At 49.4% G+C, this 18,981-nt stretch overlaps 1 long non-coding RNA gene across 1 annotated transcript in view; it reads right to left on the bottom strand.

Moving 5' to 3' along the window:
- Positions 1–6,426, bottom strand: part of LOC149345295 (uncharacterized) — a 122,991-nt gene extending 116,565 nt beyond the window's left edge. Inside the window, exon 1 of the long non-coding RNA XR_016283270.1 lies at positions 6,208–6,426. This is a non-coding gene — a long non-coding RNA (uncharacterized LOC149345295). The remainder of the gene's footprint in view (positions 1–6,207) is intronic.
- Positions 6,427–18,981: the final 12,555 nt, after the last annotated feature.

The raw sequence follows: 18,981 nt of genomic DNA, 5'->3' as shown, positions 1-18,981 counted from the left end.
ATGGACACTCTCTCCTCTAAAGGTGAAGCCTGTTTCAGGTGTGAATGCAAAGAGTCGCATGCCACAGGCAGCGCTTCTGCAAGCTACTCTCGCCTAATTAATCGAGGAATATACGCAGCACACTGATATCTTCACCGATGGTTCAACTACTAAAGCGACCTCTTCTTGTGGCCTTTATGTGCCTTCAACAGTCTATGCCCTTTCTTACCGGCTGCAGCGGAGGACATCCTCTACAACAGCTGAGCTTCACGGCATTAAGGAAGCTGTTTCTTCTATCCTGCGCCGAACCGCCGGCCGTTGGGTTATCTTCAGCGATTCAAAAGCATCTCTGCAGATCCTGGCCAACCTGCTGAAGAAAACGAATCACCAGCCAGTTTCCCTGGACATCGGGTATATACATCATTCAGCTATTGGCGCAGGCCACTGCATAACATTTCAGTGGGTACCTGCTCACTGTGGCATTCTGGCTAATGAAAAAGCAGATGAAGCGGCCCGTAAGGGCCATCAACATCAGAGATACATTCGAAGTTTTTTCACGAAATCTGATGCGTCCCAAATGGCTAAAAGTTTTTCTTACGAAGAAACGTATCGGCTTTGGAGTTTGCCGACACACCAGTACCAATTTCTTCACTCAATCGACCCACATCTTAGATCAAGACACTCACCCAGAATTCCTCGACAACTGAAAACACTTTATCACCGACTTCGTCTGAATGCTGCATATACAAACGGCTTGCGTTACCGTTTTGGACAAATGAACAGTCCGCATTGTGACAACTGTGCCTCGATAGAAACTGTGGAACATATCCTGCTTGAGTGCCCTGCGTATGCTAACGAGCGTGCGTACTATGAACATTGCATGCAGAAGCTCTGCCCAGTGGCCCTAACAATGGACAAAGTTTTAGGTCCCTTAGCCTGCTTCAGGCAACAGAGACTTGCAATGAACTTTCTATTTACATATTTAAAAAACATTGGACATCTCGATAAGCTCTAAATTCACTTGCACGTTACCTTCATGCATTGTTCATGCAGTGAACTGCGTCAGCCCATTTGTCGGACTATGCACTCCATCGTTCCATAGGTTACATCAATACTCGCCATTGCATCCTTAGTACACATTTCATGGCCCCATTTTATCTTTGTTTTTTTTTTCTTTCACCTCTTCACGCTGCTCTCCTTCAGTCTTTATCTCCCAAATTCTCCTCCCTACGCAGAGTAGCATGCCAGCGATATTGAAACGCCGGCTAAATTCTCTGTTTTTCATTAAAGAGTCTCTCTCTCTCTCTCTCAAGTTGTTTTTTATAGTCTAGTCCATGCTTCTTTTGTCTGTCATGTACAATTTGATGATATTTGCGTAATCTTAATTTTGTTACCCAGCTTTGCTTCCTTTACCCTTTCTTTACCAATGTAATCTTATACCCCGTTACACACAAAAGTTTGCATTGTGTAAGTTATGTTGCGGGGTCAATACTACGCATTCTTCCCGTGTTTTACTTCTCATTGAGTTCTGCTTCCGTCTTCCAAAAGACCGGGTTATCCGTATATGGCAAACTATTCCAAAAAATCTTAGTCGAGGGAGCCTTGCATGCAATTTCATGGACAATAAACTAATCAATTGAAATTAAAATATTTTTTGACTTCTCCAAAGCTTGTATTCGGTGGCGCAAGCCAATAATGCGCTTATCGTGAACCTTAGGGGTGGTGCTCAAGTGGCCGCATTCTTCTGACAGCCGTTCCCTCATTGCGCTCTGCAGTCTCTAATAAGCTCATAACTTCGTCGAACTTCGTCTCCATCATGTGCACGTGATTTCTTTCATTTATCCTAATCAGCTGAGCTGACAAATTTCTACGATAGCTGGAGGAATAACAGCGCCGCGTGCAATCATTTGAATTGGCACATAGTCTTGGTAGTTGCTTATGCGCCCTAGCACTTTAACCGCCAACCGCGAGCTGTACTCGTCGTGGGAGATCGTACCAAAATCACCAATCACGAGTGACACTCGTCCGGCCCGATATTGCGGCGCTGCCACCTAGAAAGACGGGTTACGGTCGTCAGTTGCATTGGTTGCGATTTGGAACACTAGAGGGTGGTAGTAGACCATAAAAACGCATTTTGCGCCTTTTCGCGTAATTGAAGGCTCAAAATAGTCATTTTACAATAGCGCCATCCATGAGGAATGCTGACGGTGGCAGCATTTCTGGCAATATGCAATTTGATTCTGAAAGTGACTCGGTCTTTGTGCACGTGCTGGAGTCGGCTTCAGATGACGCCGAAAGCGGCGACGACGACGAGGGTGAGTCGCTGCACGTGTATGGCAGCGTGTGAGCACGAAAAACCCGCGGCTCGCGCCTCCACGGTTCCATTTTCTTCAGTGACTGGGATCTTGCGGCAGTCAACTGACGAGCACGGCATTCTCTGCTGGTTTCAGGTATTTTTTGACTGGGACATCATTGACGTAATCGTCACGCAGACGAACCGCTATGCGGTAGAGGACTTTGCTGCTTGACGTTCTGCATAGAAACTGACAGACCGTGATCATGGCCTTTCTTGCACTGATAATATAGCAGGGTATTGTTAGTAAACCTCAAGTGGAATGTACTTGTCAGCAAAAGCAGTTTTGCAGACACCAGTGTTCATGAAGGCTATGAGCAGGAACCGCTTCAATGCGTTGATGCGCATTGAAGCGTGCTTTGTGCAACGCCGCGCAAAGTCGCCCTTTGCGCAACCCCGTGTTTCGAGATTTACCACACGAAGTTTGAATACTATGGAAGAACTCTTGTTCCATTTTAGGGCGAAGCAATGTCTCTGCCCTTTCTTGTGTTTTTTTTTATTTATGGGGTTTAACGTCCCAAAGCGACTAAGGCTATGAGAGACGCCGTAGTGGAGGGCTCCGGAAATTTCGACCACCTGGGGTTCTTTAACGTGCACTGACATCGCACAGTACCCGTGCCTCTAGAATTTTTCCTCCAAAGAAATTCAACCGCCGCGGCCGGGATCGAACCAGCGTCTTACGGGTCAGCAGCCGAGCGCCATAACAACTGAGCCACCGCGGCGGTTCTGCCCTTTCTTGCGTGTCAAAGCGTATAATAAGACAAAAATACGGCGTATTTCAGGCGTTCTACCCATTACTAGGGCATGTACTGTGGGAAAGCCACCCTCGTAAACTTTGTTAATTTTAACCAGAAACCATCTAAGTAATATATTTTCAGAAACAGAATCACATGGACAAAATTATGGTTTCTTAACAAAATTCATGATTTTCGTACCCTTTTCGGAAAATAAATTGGTGGTTAAAGGACTAGGCTTCGTATCATCACACCGTCGTCCGTTTGAGCAAGAGCGCGCAAGAACTTCTGAATCCTCTTTGGACTGGACAGCGATATGTTTATTGGGCAACCTTATATATAATACTACCAGGGCGAGACCATCACTTCAGCTTATCGTTGATGTCTGTTTTCTGATCCATCATGTGTCCGGCTCTTTCAGCAAAAGGAAAGTAGCGGTGCTACCCGCCCTCCCCTCTGTCCTGGACGTCATCCGCGCTCATTGAGCAACAATCGCATTCAGCGCTAGGCCTCCCCGTGACCACCTCCAACAAGCGCCTCCTGGGGCTAGGCATGGTGAACACATTTCGGGAGCTCCGGGAAGCCCATTTGACTAACGTCTCTCGAAGACAACGTCGGGTCGCCGCCTCCTTGCCTGACTACACATCCAACAAACCACTCTCATGGAAGAGCGCGTACGTATTCCATCCCAGTGGAGATGCGCCCTCCACGTGTGCCCTCTTCCCGCGAACATGAATCGTGAGGACCATAATGGCCGGCGCCTGGCGCGGGCGGAAGCCCTGGCCCGCCACTATGGATCGAAACCCGGCGTATTCTACGTGGATGCCTCAGGCCCCCACCGTGGGGGATGGTACACAGCCGCAGTCGTCCACCAATCCAAAACAGTGAACGGCCTTACTTTCCGAGCCAGTGACATAACACACATGGAGGAGGTCGCCATTGCGTTGGCTGCATCTGATTCCAATTCAAAAACAATTATTTCCGACTCGCGAGGGGCATGTCGGAACGTCGAGCAGGGCTGGGTAACGTATCTAGCCTACCGCAGTCTTCAAAACAGCGTCTACACCGGTGACCCCGCGGACCCGCGTATCGTTTGGGCTCCCGCTCACATGGGCCTTGAGGGAAATGAGGCAGCTGACGCCGCCGCCCGCGCGCTCTCTCACCGGACATTCCCCTCCGACCCTGACGATCAGGAACTCGAATTTATTCCAGCTTACACCTTCAAAGACATCGTTTTACTCTGTCAATCTGGCCATAGTCTTTATCCCCGCCCGTGTAAAGGTCTGTGAAAGGCGGAGGAGCGGCTTCTGCTCCGCCTGTATACTAATACTTTGCTGTGCCCGGCAGCTCTGAAACACTTCGACCCTTCTTTCTCGGGCAGCTGTCCGCACTGTGCGGAGAAGTCTTCGGACATCTACCACATGGTGTGGGCCTGCCCCTCCAACCCTGCTATCCCCCCTCACCACAACCCAACCCGGGAGGACTGGGAGGCACCCTGCTCGGCTTCTCTGACCTGCAGGCCCAACGGGCCTTGGTCGCGCGAGCCTGGGCGGCGGCCGATGCCACTGGGGTCCCGAACTAGGGACCTCCACCTAGTATTTGTAAGGGCTGGTCCCCTCTGGGTCAGCTCATGCATAACCTCCTGTATTATACCTGTACATAAATGTTTTCCACCACCACCACCCCGACACAAGCTGCAGTCAAATGCACAAGAAAGACGGTTAACAGCGCCGGCCGCGGGAAATCAAATCAAATCCTCAGTGGTTACGGCGCTCGGCTGCTGACCCGAAAGACGCGGGTTCGATCCCGGCAGCGGCGGCTGAATTTCGATGAAGGCGAAATTCTGGAGGCCCGTGTGCTGTGCGATGTCAGTGCACGTTAAAGAACCCCAGGTGGTCGAAATTTCCGGAGCCCTTCACTACGGCGTCTCTCATAGCCTCAGCCGCTTTGGGACGTTAAACCCCAATAAACCAAACCAAATCAAATCAAATTTATTTTCGAACAAGTGGATGGTCGCCTGGGCTAAAAGCTGTACAAACAGCTTGACAAAGTCCCAGGAAACCAGTACACAACATAGCAGGCGCAAACAGCAAATTCCAGAAACTCATTGACATGACATCCAAAAGTGTTATACACTGCATACGTCACTGTAGCACGATGAAAACAAAAAAAAAGTTGATCAATAATAAAACCAATGGAAAAAGCTCCACAAGTAGGAAAGTTTGTAAATGAGAGTATAATATTTAAAGTAAGAACTCAAGTATGGATAGATTATATGCACGAAGTAGGTTCTCAATTGCTTATGACTAAAACCAACAGTGTCTTTACATTTGTTGAGAAAAACGGGAATATTATGAGCCAAGGATTGTAAGCTGTAGTCTGTTCTAAATTGTGGTAGGGACCATGTGTCAGTGCATCTAGTGTTTACTATTGCAGTGCGGTGTTAAAGAGATGCAAGTTTTACCAAGAAATTACCCATACCTCCCAAACCGAAATAAGTTAATTGTAACAAGCGATATTCATAAATATTATCCACACGGATCATATTAAGTGATGTTATCATGGGTTGAATTTTTGCCGTTGCTTCTAAGTTCTAAATATGCTTGCCATTGCTAAGAATGTGGCCGTATGGCTGTCTTTACCGTCGCTGCCGTCAGACAGAGGATGTTAAAGGGGCAACATTAAGCAAGAGGACTATTGAGTGCGTCATTGTGGCTTCTGCATCGCTGCTAAGTACAAAGGTAGAACCAAAGCTAGCGTCAAGAGGATGCCAATTGGGTTCAGAGTGGCGCCATGGCACACGCATTTCCTTATCAAGCGAAAGTCAGCGCAGTCTGCTGGCTGCAATTCGTCCGCTCGTAAGCAGCAGCGGTGGTTTCCTATTTCTGGCACCCATCAACCGATGGACCATATTTTTTACCGACGCCTTCACAGCTATTCTCCGAGTGCCGCTTCGTCTGTTCACTGCGAAACCTGACCTAGCTTGGAAACTCACGTGACCCGTCGGGCTCTGTTTACCAGCCTCGCCTGCCCATCACCTCTACACGCGCAGCGGGATTCACTGCTTCGTCGGCCATGCTGTTCGAGCTTGAGCGCTAGACGCGAGTAAAGATGTGCCTTTTCTTGGCTGTCGCTACTCACCGCTTGCGGAGAGGGAGAAGAAGATTGCTAGCGTCCAAGTCAGCATAGCCGTTAATCCACTGAGCCCGGAACGCAACTCCTGGCGGCAGTCAGCGTGATGCGGTACGAGGGCCCCTATTTGCGTGCCACTACTATCTAGCGCCGGGGCAAATTCCACGCTCGGGAAAGCCTTGCCGCGGCGCTTCTCCCGCCTCGGCGGCGGTCGCCAGTTGTCACCTGTTGTCGTGGGAAGAGTCGCTGATAAAGCTGTCGAGTAATTGCCCTCGTGCCCATAAATGCCACCCCCGTACTGGTATCCGCCGGAAGGCAATGTGCTTGCGCCGAGGAAGGTTCCTTAAAGAAATTCTCTTTATCTCCAGACGTCAAAAAAGCAGTCGCGCGATGCGGCCGAACGTTACGCGCAATGGAGCTCTCCATCCGAGTAAACCATAAAACGACACATAGACATCAGCGAGATATTTACGCTGGACATTAGACACCTCCACTAGACATCCATTTTAGTACCGTTTACGAAAAATATTGTCACGACCAGAGGAGCCGTGAAGGTAGACGTCGAGAAGAACCCAAGACTGGGAGCCCTTTTTTAATTATGGAGCCAGCTTCCACGACACAGAACAGAACAGCGCGCCACGAGAGCCCACTGCCGCTTCGTCGTCGTCTTCGACTCAGCGCGGAGGCCACGCGGCGCGTTAGGCGCGTGGCATTATTCCGGCCCCCGCGAAAGCAAACATCGTCTCGATGTGGAATGGGGTATGTACAGTGAGGGGAGGAGGAATAAAAAAAAAAAGACTGGGGGTGAGGTGAATTATACAGTGCGCTCTAGATGACATGCAGGGAGAGTCAAGTTCACACGTGGGGTAAGGGGAAAAGGTACGAAACAGCGTGAACACAGCGCTCAGTCACGCGAAAAGTACGGCTTTAAGCGCACTACATGCACGATTTCAGGCCGTTGACGCTGAGGGCCGGCGACCACAGTTCCATGGGGGACAACTTCGTAGTTGACGCTGTTCAGGCGGCGCAGGACTCTGTACGGGCCAAAATACCTATTTAAAAGCTTTTCGCACAATCCCTTGCGGCGCACTGGTGTCCACACCCACACGTGGTCGCCCGGCTCGTAGTGCACGTCCCTGTGCCGAAGGTTATAGTGTCGGGCATCGGCGGATTGCTGGTCCTTGATGTGCAAGCGGGCCAGCTGACAGGCCTGCTCTGCTTGCTCCACGAAGTGGCCAGCTTCAGGGGGAAGCTCTGCGTCGCCGTACGGCAGCATGGCGTCTAGCGTCATGCGGACCTCCCTGCCATACACGAGACGGAACGGGGTGAACTGGGTGGTTTCCTGCGTCGCGGTATTATATGCGAAGGTGACGTACGGCATGACCTCATCCCAGGCTTTGTGTTCAACGTCGACGTACATCGAGATCATGTCCGCCAATGTTTTGTTGAGCCGTTCCGTTAGACCATTGGTTTGGGGATGATACGCTGTTGTCGGTCGATGAGCAGTATGGCTAAGCGCTAAGATGTCACGTAGGAGTCGGGCTGTAAACGCCTTGCCTCGGTCAGTAATGACGGCCGATGGGGCGCCGTGTCTAAGCACGATGTCGTGCATAAAGAAGTGGGCAACTTCGGCGGCAGTACCTCGCGCCAGGGCCTTCGTTTCAGCGTAGCGGGTCAAGTAGTCTGTGGCGACTACGATCCACTTGTGGCCGGAATACGAGAGAGGAAATGGCCCCAGAAGGTCCATGCCGACTCTGTCGAATGGTATTTGTGGCGGCTCGATGCACTGAAGCAGTCCAGGAGGCTTGAGCGCGGGTTTTTTTCGCCGCTGGCATTGCCGGCATGTCCGGACATAATGCTTGACACTTGAAGTTAGGTTGGGCCAGTAATAGTTCTGCCGGATTCGGGATAAGGTGCGGGTAACTCCAAGGTGGCCGGAAGTCGGTTCATCATGGCAGGCAAGGAGGACTTCATCCCGCAGATCAGACGGTATGACGAGCAGGTAAGTTGTCGGACTTGAAGTAGAGTTCTTTTTATAAAGCACCCCTCTCCGCAGGCAGAACGACGATAGTCCACGAGCTAGGTTTCGTGGTATCTCAGGGCACCCACCTTCGAGATGTTCGATGAGCAGACGGAGCTCGGCGTCGGCACGCTGTCTGGAAACGAGCTCAGATGTGCTGACCGCTCCAAGGAAGCTATCATCGTCGGTGGTGTCTTGCGGAGGAGGTTCGACGGGAGCGCGTGACAAGGTATCAGCGTCGGTGTGTTTCCGGCCTGACTTGTAGGTGACGGTGAAATCGAATTCCTGCAGGCGTAATGCCCAACGTGCTAGGCGGCCGCAAGGGTCCTTTAAATTTTTCAGCCAGCACAGCGAGTGGTGGTCGGTGACGATACGAAACGGTCTGCCATAGAGGTATGGGCGGAACTTGGCGGCGGCCCAGACTACCGCTAAACATTCTTTTTCCGTGGTAGAGTAGTTCAACTCAGCACGCGACAGCGCGCGGCTGGCGTAGGCAATTACTTTGTCGACACCGTTTTGCCGCTGAACTAGAACGGCGCCAAGACCGACGTTGCTCGCATCCGTGTGCACCTCCGTATCGGCATCTTCGTCGAAATGTGCCAGGATGGGCGGTGATTGGAGTAGGCGTCGTAACTCGTCGAAGGCAGTCTGTTGTTCGTTGCCCCAAGAAAATGACGTGTCATCACGGGTTAGGAGAGTCAGAGGGCTGGCGAGCTGGGCGAAGTTTCTAATGAAGCGGCGATAATAGGAGCACAGGCCCAGAAAACGTCGGACTGCTTTTTTGTGGGAGGGGACCGGAAAGGCAGCAACGGCAGCAAGCTTCTCTGGGTCAGCGCGGATTCCGTCAGCACTAATGACGTGCCCGAGGAACTTCAGTTCGGTGAACCCAAAGTGGCATTTTTCTGGCTTGAGGGAGAGGTTGGCGGATCGAACGGCTTTGAGGACAGTCCTGAGGCGGAGCAGATGTTCCGTGAACGTTGCGGAAAAAATGATGACATCGTCAAGATAAACAAGACAGGTCTGCCACTTCAAACCGGTGAGAACGGTGTCCATCATTCTTTGGAACGTGGCAGGAGCACAGCAGAGCCCGAATGGGAGGACGCGAAATTCATACAGCCCGTCCGGTGTAATGAATGCGGTTTTCTCACGGTCCCTCTCATCAACTTCTATCTGCCAATAACCACTTCTGAGGTCGACCGAAGAGAAGTACTTGGCTTGACGAAGTCGGTCGAGGGAGTCGTCGATACGCGGTAGCGGGTACACGTCTTTCTTGGTCACACTGTTCAGCTTCCTGTAGTCGACGCAGAACCGTAGTGTCCCGTCTTTCTTTTTCACGAGGACGACAGGAGACGACCACGGACTGCTTGACGGTTGGATGACGCCGTCTGTGAACATCTCTTCGACCTGTGTTTGAATAGCATCTCGCTCACGAGGGGACACACGATAGGGCTGCTGATGGATGGGTCGGGCTCCTTCATGCGTGATAATGCGGTGTTTAACGATCGACGTTTGGCGCACTTTGGACGACGACGTGAAACAGGCACCAAACTCCCGCAAGAGGTCCTGGAGTTGCCTCTTTTCAGTGGGTGGAAGGCCAGGATTTATGTCTACGCTGGTGACCGCTTCGGCGTCAGCTTCAGGTGTGTCCTCCGCACAAGCAAAGCATTCGGCCACTTCCTGAACATGGTCGACGTAAGCGATGGCTGTGCCACGGAACAGATGTCGATGTTCATTGCAGAAGTTGGTGACAAGGACCTCTGTACAACCTTCATGAAAGGATCCAAGGCCCCGTGCCACCGCAACCCCCTTAGTGAGTACGAGGGAGACATTAGGCTCGACAACCCGGAGTCCCCTATGTGGCTCGTCGCAGGTAACTCTCGTGAGAATGCTGGCACGTGGTGGCACCGTAACGTTATCGTCGGCGACTCGCAGGGCGGACCGAGAACCCTGGTGCGCTGGTTCTTCTGTGGCTCATGTAACAAGTGAAGGCGGGCTAGTTGGTGGTTGACAATGGAGTGCATATTGCAACCGCGCTAAAACGACGCAGGACAAGAAAGGAAAGCACAGGACAAGACGCGGAAACAACAATCCGCGTCTTGTCCTGTGCTTTCCTTTCTTGTCCTGCGTCGTTTTAGCGCGGTTGCAATATGCACTCCATTCTTCTGTGGCCATTGCGGTAGAAAACGTCACCAAGCGGTTCGGGAGGTCTATGATCGCACCGTGCTCGCGAAGAAAGTCGATGCCAAGGATGACATCGCGAGAACATTCGCGGAGAACGAGAAACATGGCAACGAATGTGCAGCCTCGAACCGTAACCCGGGCCGCACACATGCCGAGTGGTGCGACAAGATGTCCGCCTGCCGTGCGTATGTCGGGACCGTCCCAGGGTGTCGTCACTTTTTTCAGGGCCGTCGCAAGCCGTCCGCTAAGGATAGAGTAATCTGCGCCCGTATCGACCAACGCGCTAACCTCCTTTGTGTCGACGAGAACAGGGATATCCAAAGAGACCCTTCCTTCAGCGCGGCCCGTCGATGGCTGTTGTGGATGACTCAGTCGGTGCGGCGGCGGAAACTGGTCGGCGACTGGGGTTGCGTCGTCGGGTCGATTCAAGCGGCGGGTTGAGGGAAACTCTTCGGCGATGCGGCGTTCGGCGTCGGGGCGATTGGGTACGTGCGGCGGCGGAAGCGGGTCGGCGATTGGGGTTAGGGCATCGCGGCGAGTCGAAAGGCGCGTCGGGGAAAACTGCGCAGCGTTGCGGCATCCGACGTCGGGGCGATTAAGTTGCTGCGGCGGTGGAAGCTTTGCGTCGGAACGGCGTTCGGCGGCCTCGCCTCCAAAGGCCGCCGGAGCTAGTTTTCCCGACGAGGGCTCGAGGAACCACGTTGTCCTGAGGCGAAACGGGACCCAGAGGGCAAAGACCGGCGTGGAGAGGGCGATCGCGACTCGCGGCGCGGAGGAGATGGTGAACTACGCTGGCGGGTGACATACTCGGCGATGTCTTGAGGGCGCTCTCCAGGGCGTGGACGGGGGCTGTCGACAGAAAAACCGCGTAGTCCCATTGCGCGATAGGGGCACCGCCGGTAGAGATGGCCGGCCTCACCACAGTGGTAGCAGAGCGGGCGTTGATCCGGAGTGCGCCAGAGGTCAGTCTTCCGCGGTGCCTGGCGCCGATCCGCCCAGTAAGGAGTAGGCTGAGCAGAGTGCACCGCGACCAATGGTGCGGTGTAAGGCAAAGGCCCAGGAGATGGGGCCGCGCGGCGCACGACGTCCGCGTACGTGACTGGCTGGACCGGAGTCGGGTACAGCGCGGGATCGTATGGAGTCGGTTGCGGCGCCGGCACAACTGCAGCGTCTGGTGCTCTGAGGGCCTGCCGGACTTCCTCGCGGATGACGCTGGTGACGGAATCGACGCGAGGGGCAAAGGTTCCTTGAAGGTGCTGCAGCTCCTCGCGGACCACTGAACGGATGAGTTCGCGAAGGGAGTCCGGATTCGTCCTGGGATCATGGTCGAATCGGTCCAACGTTGACAGTGTCGACGACGGACGCAGTTGCCGGGCGTACTGTTGCGATCTCTGCTGCAGCAATTTCTCCATGTGGACGGCCTCGGCCAGAAACTCCGCGACGGTGTTGGGCGGGTTCCGCACGAGGCCGGAAAAGAGCTGGTCTTTCACGCCGCGCATGAGGTGCCGCAGCTTTTTTTCTTCAGGCATGGCCGGATCGGCGCGATGGCAAAGACGCGTCACATCCTCGACGTACATGGCAACACCCTCATTGGGAAGCTGAATTCTAGAGGACAGGGTACGCTCCGCGCTCTCCCGGCGGTCGCTGTTGGCGTACGTACTCAGGAGCTGACGTCGAAAGTCCTGCCACGTCGAGAAAGTAGCCTCACGGTTTTCGAACCAGGTACGTGCAGAGTCCTATAGGCTAAAGTACACGTTACGCAGCTTTGTAGCGGCGTCCCAGCAGTTGAAGGTCGCAACCCGTTCGTAGTGCGCCAACCAATCTTCTGCATCTTCAAACAGGTCACCGTGAAAGGGCTTAGGCGTTCGTGGGGTCTGAAGAGTGAGATAGGTAGGGCTGGCTGCAGGAACAGTCGGAGGCAGGGCGGGTATTGGCGTCGCCATGAGCGTAGGGGTAGTCGAGGGCTCACCGACAAAAGGGAGGGCCTCGGGGGACAAGCCTCGGATCCTCCGGCTGGCACGATGGACAGGGGTGGTCACAAGAGGCGGGCGTGTCGAGTCGTCCTCAGGAGTAGGGAGCATCGGCCGCACCTCCACCAGTGTCACGACCAGAGGAGCCGTGAAGGTAGACGTCGAGAAGAACCCAAGACTGGGAGCCCTTTTTTAATTATGGAGCCAGCTTCCACGACACAGAACAGAACAGCGCGCCACGAGAGCCCACTGCCGCTTCGTCGTCGTCTTCGACTCAGCGCGGAGGCCACGCGGCGCGTTAGGCGCGTGGCAATATACGTACCTACAACACGAAAATTGCGGTCCAGTCCACGTTATAAGTACGTACTGGGACATCCAGCTCAACATTTATCAGATATTTGTGAACATGTAAGTACGCCCAGTCTACGTAGTCCAGACGTCTATATAAAGAGAATATGACTATACATAGATCAATACCCAGGTGAAAATTTCTTACTCTCAAGCTGCATTGAAGCAGCTTTTTTCCCTGCGTCCTCTCTCTCCCAGTGATACCTGTACCACTAAGAGCGACAAATAAACTTCAACTTCAACTGGTTCCAATCCAACTGTTTTAAGGGACACATTTCCAGTTGTTGCAACTGTAAATTTGTTCCTTAAACCAGTTGCGACTGGAACCAGCTGCAATACGAGATGCAGCTGACACCTGTTACAATTCCAGATGGAACGGAGACCTACTGCATCCCAGCCACAGACTTCCCTATGGAGTCGTCGGGACGTCCAAGCACTCCAGCTAGCTCAAATACAGTTGAGTAAGCGAGTATATGGCACTCACGGGAGCCCAAAATACTGCAGATGACTTCCGAGTGCGTCAGTGTTTTATTGCGCTCGGCGCTTTCACTGAATCTTCTCGTTGAGCATAATCGTCAGGTTTCCAGCTGCGGTGGCATCAATACTCTTCTGCCGAGCCCAATAAGTCAGGGTTGCTGCAAAAGAAAGCATAATTGTTCACTTTTATAGGTGGCAAGAGAATAGCACAGCAACCACAACAAACAAACCCAGTAATTTATGCCACTTTTACCGACGCAAGTCTATGAAGCGTCAAAGGCTGCCCTTGCAGCACTAAAAGGCAGTCGTGTTGAGCGAAGTGTGCTTGCACACGCACTTCGGCACACCATTCGAACGCATGCCCACATTTCGGTAGTAGAGGCCAGTTGCATACATCACAAGCCTTTGTTTCAATACACAGCGATTTGGCAAAACAGCCAAACGAGTGCGCGTAAAAATGTAACGTGCCGATAAATGAGAAATGCGTTTTAATTTTTTCATTAAGAACGCAAAAATAGCACAAAATACACTTCAATGAGTAAACTGAGACTGAATGCAAATGCGTACCCGATTATAAGAACACGCGCATCCTGTTCCGACACGGCGATAAGGTCACACTCGAGATAATAGAGGCCTTTTATATTCACCAGAATTGCAGTTTATGTATCAGCAGCCCTTCCATCGCCTTATTCGATAGGGAATTGAGGTATCTGAACTCCCACGAGCCTTCCAGAAAGCGTCTGTGTGCTTGATAAGTGTTTCTATATATACCCCATCTGTTCTTCAATAAAAACTAGTTGATAGTCACCGCTTGTTGGTGTTACTCTTTCATCTTTTGTCTTTCCCGTTCTTGCTGCGCTGTGATCAAAATCATGAACTGAGACTGAGTACGCACCAGGAAAGGTCGCGATCCCGGCCGGTGAAAACGACTTGTAGTCCTAATTCGTACTGACGGGTCCACTTCGCCGAATAGTAAAAGCAAGCAAAATGTCTTCCTTCAGCTCCATCAAGGAAATAACTGTTGAACAATCTCGCCAGCAGTAATAAAGGAGTAATTAATTCTGTGTCGAGGCTCTTCAAACACAACGTTCCCACGGAACACGACAAATCGCGCACGCCGTGCGCTCTACCACTGCCGCCATGGCTGACCCTAGCCTCGTGCGGAGTGTGCGAAGCTCACACATATTTTGTATCGTCTCTTTTTTATACTCAGTAGTATGCTTGCTGTGGCACGAAAAATAAGTTAATAATTTTTAAATTGTAGCATATTACTTTTTTCACAGCTGCCATCGCCATGCGCAGTTTGCGCTATTACATATAAAATACGATACGAACTACAACGCGATGGCGGCGTAGGCAATTCACCGCGCTTTCCCCGCCGCCGCCTGTCCGCGGCATAGAACAGGCATATTGGCAGCGCATGTAGCATGAAGGCAAGATAACCAGTTATCATTAAGGTAACGGGCTGGATTCAGAGAGAATGCAAGCATAGCAGAGAAGATCAGGGCAGGTGGGCAGATGAGGTTGGGAAGTTTGCTGGGATAAGATGGCCGCCGCTGGCACAGGGTTAACTGGAGAAATTTTTGGCCTGCAGTGGACATGATGATAAAAAGCGGGACTCAAGAAGTTTATTCTCAAGAAATATGAGGTCACACATTCAGCTACACAAATGCCAAAGCTTTCCTCAGTTCATCATTACAATAGTTAGTTATTGCTAGCGCGATTAGCAGATTTAACACATTTTTGAGAAAAAATAACTCCCAAAAATTGAACTGAACCAATTTTTGTACTTTAAATAGTTGGATAAGTTGAATAAAACGTGCTTAATCAGAAAAAAATGGCTATTATAGTCCTGGCTGCTGAATAACAAAAAAGTTTTTCAGTGTGTCCTCACTTTTCAATGTGGATGAGATAGCTTGCATTGGCTGTAGCACAAGGTATAAATTGAATGTAAGAATAGTAATGAAATAACAGTGCAAATCCTGACCAAAGTTACTGGCATTTCAAACCAACTGCCTACTGTTGAGTAAGAAACCTGGTGCGTGTGCATTCAGATTTGTTTTTACTACTCCCCGTATTTTTCTTCTTTCTAGGTAGGATAATGTTGGCGTGAAGCGAGCACGAAAAAACACAAAAACACAGGCAGTGCTGGTCATGCCTCCAATTTGTAGTCAACAGCGATCTCCAACTTGAAATGCAGTAAGGCAACACGGAATATTGAAAGATTGAAAAATATGGAATTCTTAAATTATATCTCACATTCCCAGGACGTGACAACTAATATCTACGAGGAGTCCAGGTTAAGGCAGATATAATGTCGTGGGTACGTCTCCAGTTTTTCCACGAAAAAAGGTTGGTAAATAAGACGTCTGAGAGATCTTGTTTTGGTATATAGACGTTCAGACTTAATCTGGACATCTATGGGAGGTTTGTGGTTTGCTGGGATGCGTTGCTTTCTTACAACTGTACTATTCGCGTACAAACTCAACTTCCGGGGGCGCTGCAAAATCTGGCAACAGTGGGCAGGTGGAGGTCCTTGCCTAGCCCGTCGCTTACGAGTGCATTATCGTTCCTTGCGTGCTGTTTTCTAGTTGCGTCTTGACTTAATTTTGACCGGGGCCGCTGCGGTGTGGCTGCCGACACTCGCAGAATCACGCATGCAAGTCTTTCGCGAAAACTACTGTGGAGAAAGCCAAGTGTGTCGGCGATATCTCTGACACAAGTCGGCACCGTGTTTATCTATTACCGCAGGTGAGGACCTTGGCGACTTTGCCATTATTCAGCGAAAAAGCCGCGCCGCGCTTACCGGAGGTCCCTCCGGTCGTCGCGCATTCTTATCGGCCGCGTTTGTTGTCGCTAACTTCTTGGTAGCAGTCAGCAAGAGAACAAGCCGGCAAAAGTTTTGCGTGATCATTCGTGCCGGTTGTTTATCTCGGTGTCGTGAGTTTGCTAGTGCTGACGCTAACGCTGAAATGGCAAACCTTCAGAGGGAAGTTGAGAAAGCGGAGGGCCCGGCTCAGTGCTTATCGCTGATTGATGAAGCTTGGAATGTGCTTTTGCTTTTGCTGTCTGGGGAAGTGGAAGTTAATCCTGGGTCCCTGAGAGTGAGAAACCGTTAGAAGACATGCAAGAAGCCCTGCGGGCATCGATAAACACCGTTTCTGCTCCACGGTAACCTCTTGACAAAAAAAAATTCCCGACGATTACCTTCCTTCCTTATGCGAAATTTGACAACTGGGTCATTCCACACGAAATTAGATGCGCCAATTTTTTGGTATTCTTTATCGGCGTGAAAAAATTACCTTAGTTTAACACACGCACTACTACGGGAATACTAGTTTTATATTTTCCTCAAAACATTTTCTGTGACTGACGTCATGGCCGGAAGTTCGAGAAAATCCTTCACTCTGGGCAATTTCTTACTTTTCGTTAAAGCGTCTCTGCTCTCTCAGACACCTATCATGGCATATGAAAGCCCAAGAGGACGTTCTTTCTTACTGAAAAAGATGAACCTTGCATGACGGGATTTTTATGCAAAATAACGATACAAAGATTGCTGAATTCTTGCATTTTCACGAATTTTTTATTTGCACTCCAAAAAGCATTGCACCCACTATACTTTTGTAACGGGCTTTCAGGGACCCGGTTACGCTTCTTCAAATGTTGCAACTCCGGAATTCTTTAGCATTATTTTGTAAATAAATGACAGAGTCCTCAACTTGTGAAAACTGCCACATTGAGGTCCCGAAAACTCTATGTCGGCAACGGTCCCTGGCATTCTATAATAATTCAAACTTTAGGAGAATCCCTTCTGCTTAACATATAAAATATTTAGAAGAGTACTTTTTGTTGATGTAGAGAAATTATTTTTCAAACAGGAGTCGCCGCGGCGTGGACAACTGGTGCGCGCCCCGCGGGCAGCGCGCGCCGTCGTCTGCTATGGTCGCGTGCCGAGCGCTCTGCGCTCGGGTTGGATGTAGTCTGTCACTCTCTCTGTGTCGTCTGTTTCCTTTACTATAGCTTTTAAACATGCGTATTTCCTCTGAATAACAAAAAATAGTAATCTTTTATGCCTTCAGTGGCGTTTGAGTTTCCGGGCTTTTGACAATTTTGGGAGCGCGAGCACGCCTTAGTGCTAGCATACTACCCTTACAAAAATTTTTATCAAATTTTAATTAACTACTTACTGACTCCTGGCAATAAATTCTTTGATATTCAATTCACAGTTTATATACTTTTTGTGTCGAGTTACAGTTTAAAATTGGCCACCGTATTCCAATTAGCTGTTTATTAACTCAACTCGATAGACCGGCAATTCATATTTAGTTGCATGTTTATAAACTTTCAGTTCACATTTAATTGACAGTTTATTGATAATGTAAATGCATGCAGTCGAGAGTTTATTAACTCTCAGTTCACATTTAGTTGCGTGTTTATTAACTCTCAACACATATTTAATTCATCTGCAGTTCACATTTAATTGACAGTTTATTGATAATGTAAATGCATGCAGTCGAGAGTTTATTAACTCTCAGTTCACATTTTGTTGTGTGTTTATTAGTTCTCAATTCATATTTAATTGATCTGTAGTTCACACTTAATTGACTGTTTATTGATATTGTAAATGCATGCAGTCGAGAGTTTATTAACTCTCAGTTCACATTTTGTTGTGTGTTTATTAGTTCTCAATTCATATTGAATTGATCTGTAGTTCACACTTAATTGACTGTTTATTGATAGATGTAAATGCATGCAGTCGAGAGTTTATTAAATCTCAGATCGCATTTTGTTGAACGTTTGTTACCTCTCAATTCATATTTAATTTCCTGGGAGTTAAGATTTAATTGCCTCTTTATTACTTCCAATTTTTATTTAATTGACCTGCAGTTCACATTTAAATGACTGTTTATTGATAGACCTAAATACATTCAGTCGAGAGTTTATTAGGTGTTTATAAATTGTTCTGAGTTACATAGTGCATCCCCTATATGCATGTGCTGTGCTCAAAATCACAGTACAGTGGTACTTTTGTAAAAAAGAAAATTCGCAAAATTTGTTGGTCTTATGTGCACACCACTGCTGAAGATCACTTGCTGTGCAAATTTCACACAGCATTCATGCCCATAAAGCGTTTTTTTTCCGCGACTATACACTTGCTGATTGAGCACATTTTGCAAGCATAGCGAGTGAAATCTAGAAAGGTAAGCAAGAAACATTACAACACACTGCATCTGTAATAAATTACTAAAAAGTTTCCAATGAGGCAAACAAAGAATACAAGGAATGGACAACGTTGTAAAGGAAAATCACCTATCAGTTAGCAGACACAACCATAAAAGCATTTTTCTTTTATAGAACTCTGTAATATCAGTCAGAAATAAATAGAACAAAAGAAAACGTGACCCTTCATGTTCTACGATATTTAGTGAAAATTCGGGCAGCAAAAGCCATTCCATACACCGAAGTGCACATGTGGTACCATTTTAAATCTGAAAAGCACGAGGGAAATCATTTGCACATACCATGACAACACAAACAGCACATGATTGGGAAGAATGTCCACAGTGTATATCTAAGACTTGCTCACGATATTGGGTACCGTAAGATTTATGGAAATTTTATGTAGGATGCAATTTATACATTTAGCGCACATTTAGACCATAACCCCCAAATATAGCACTATATTTGGTTTGAGCATTTGTACATCTTTTTCTTGCTGAAAAATCACATGAACATCAGAATGCATAGAGGCATATGCCAATAGAATGCAACCATTATACCACTTTC

This window comes from Amblyomma mixtum, chromosome 5 (assembly GCF_055824585.1).
Source record: "Amblyomma mixtum isolate Tamu chromosome 5, ASM5582458v1, whole genome shotgun sequence".
NCBI lineage: Eukaryota > Metazoa > Arthropoda > Arachnida > Ixodida > Ixodidae > Amblyomma > Amblyomma mixtum.
Note: the sequence above shows the minus strand (reverse complement) of the source record. Positions and strands in the feature narration are given on the sequence as shown.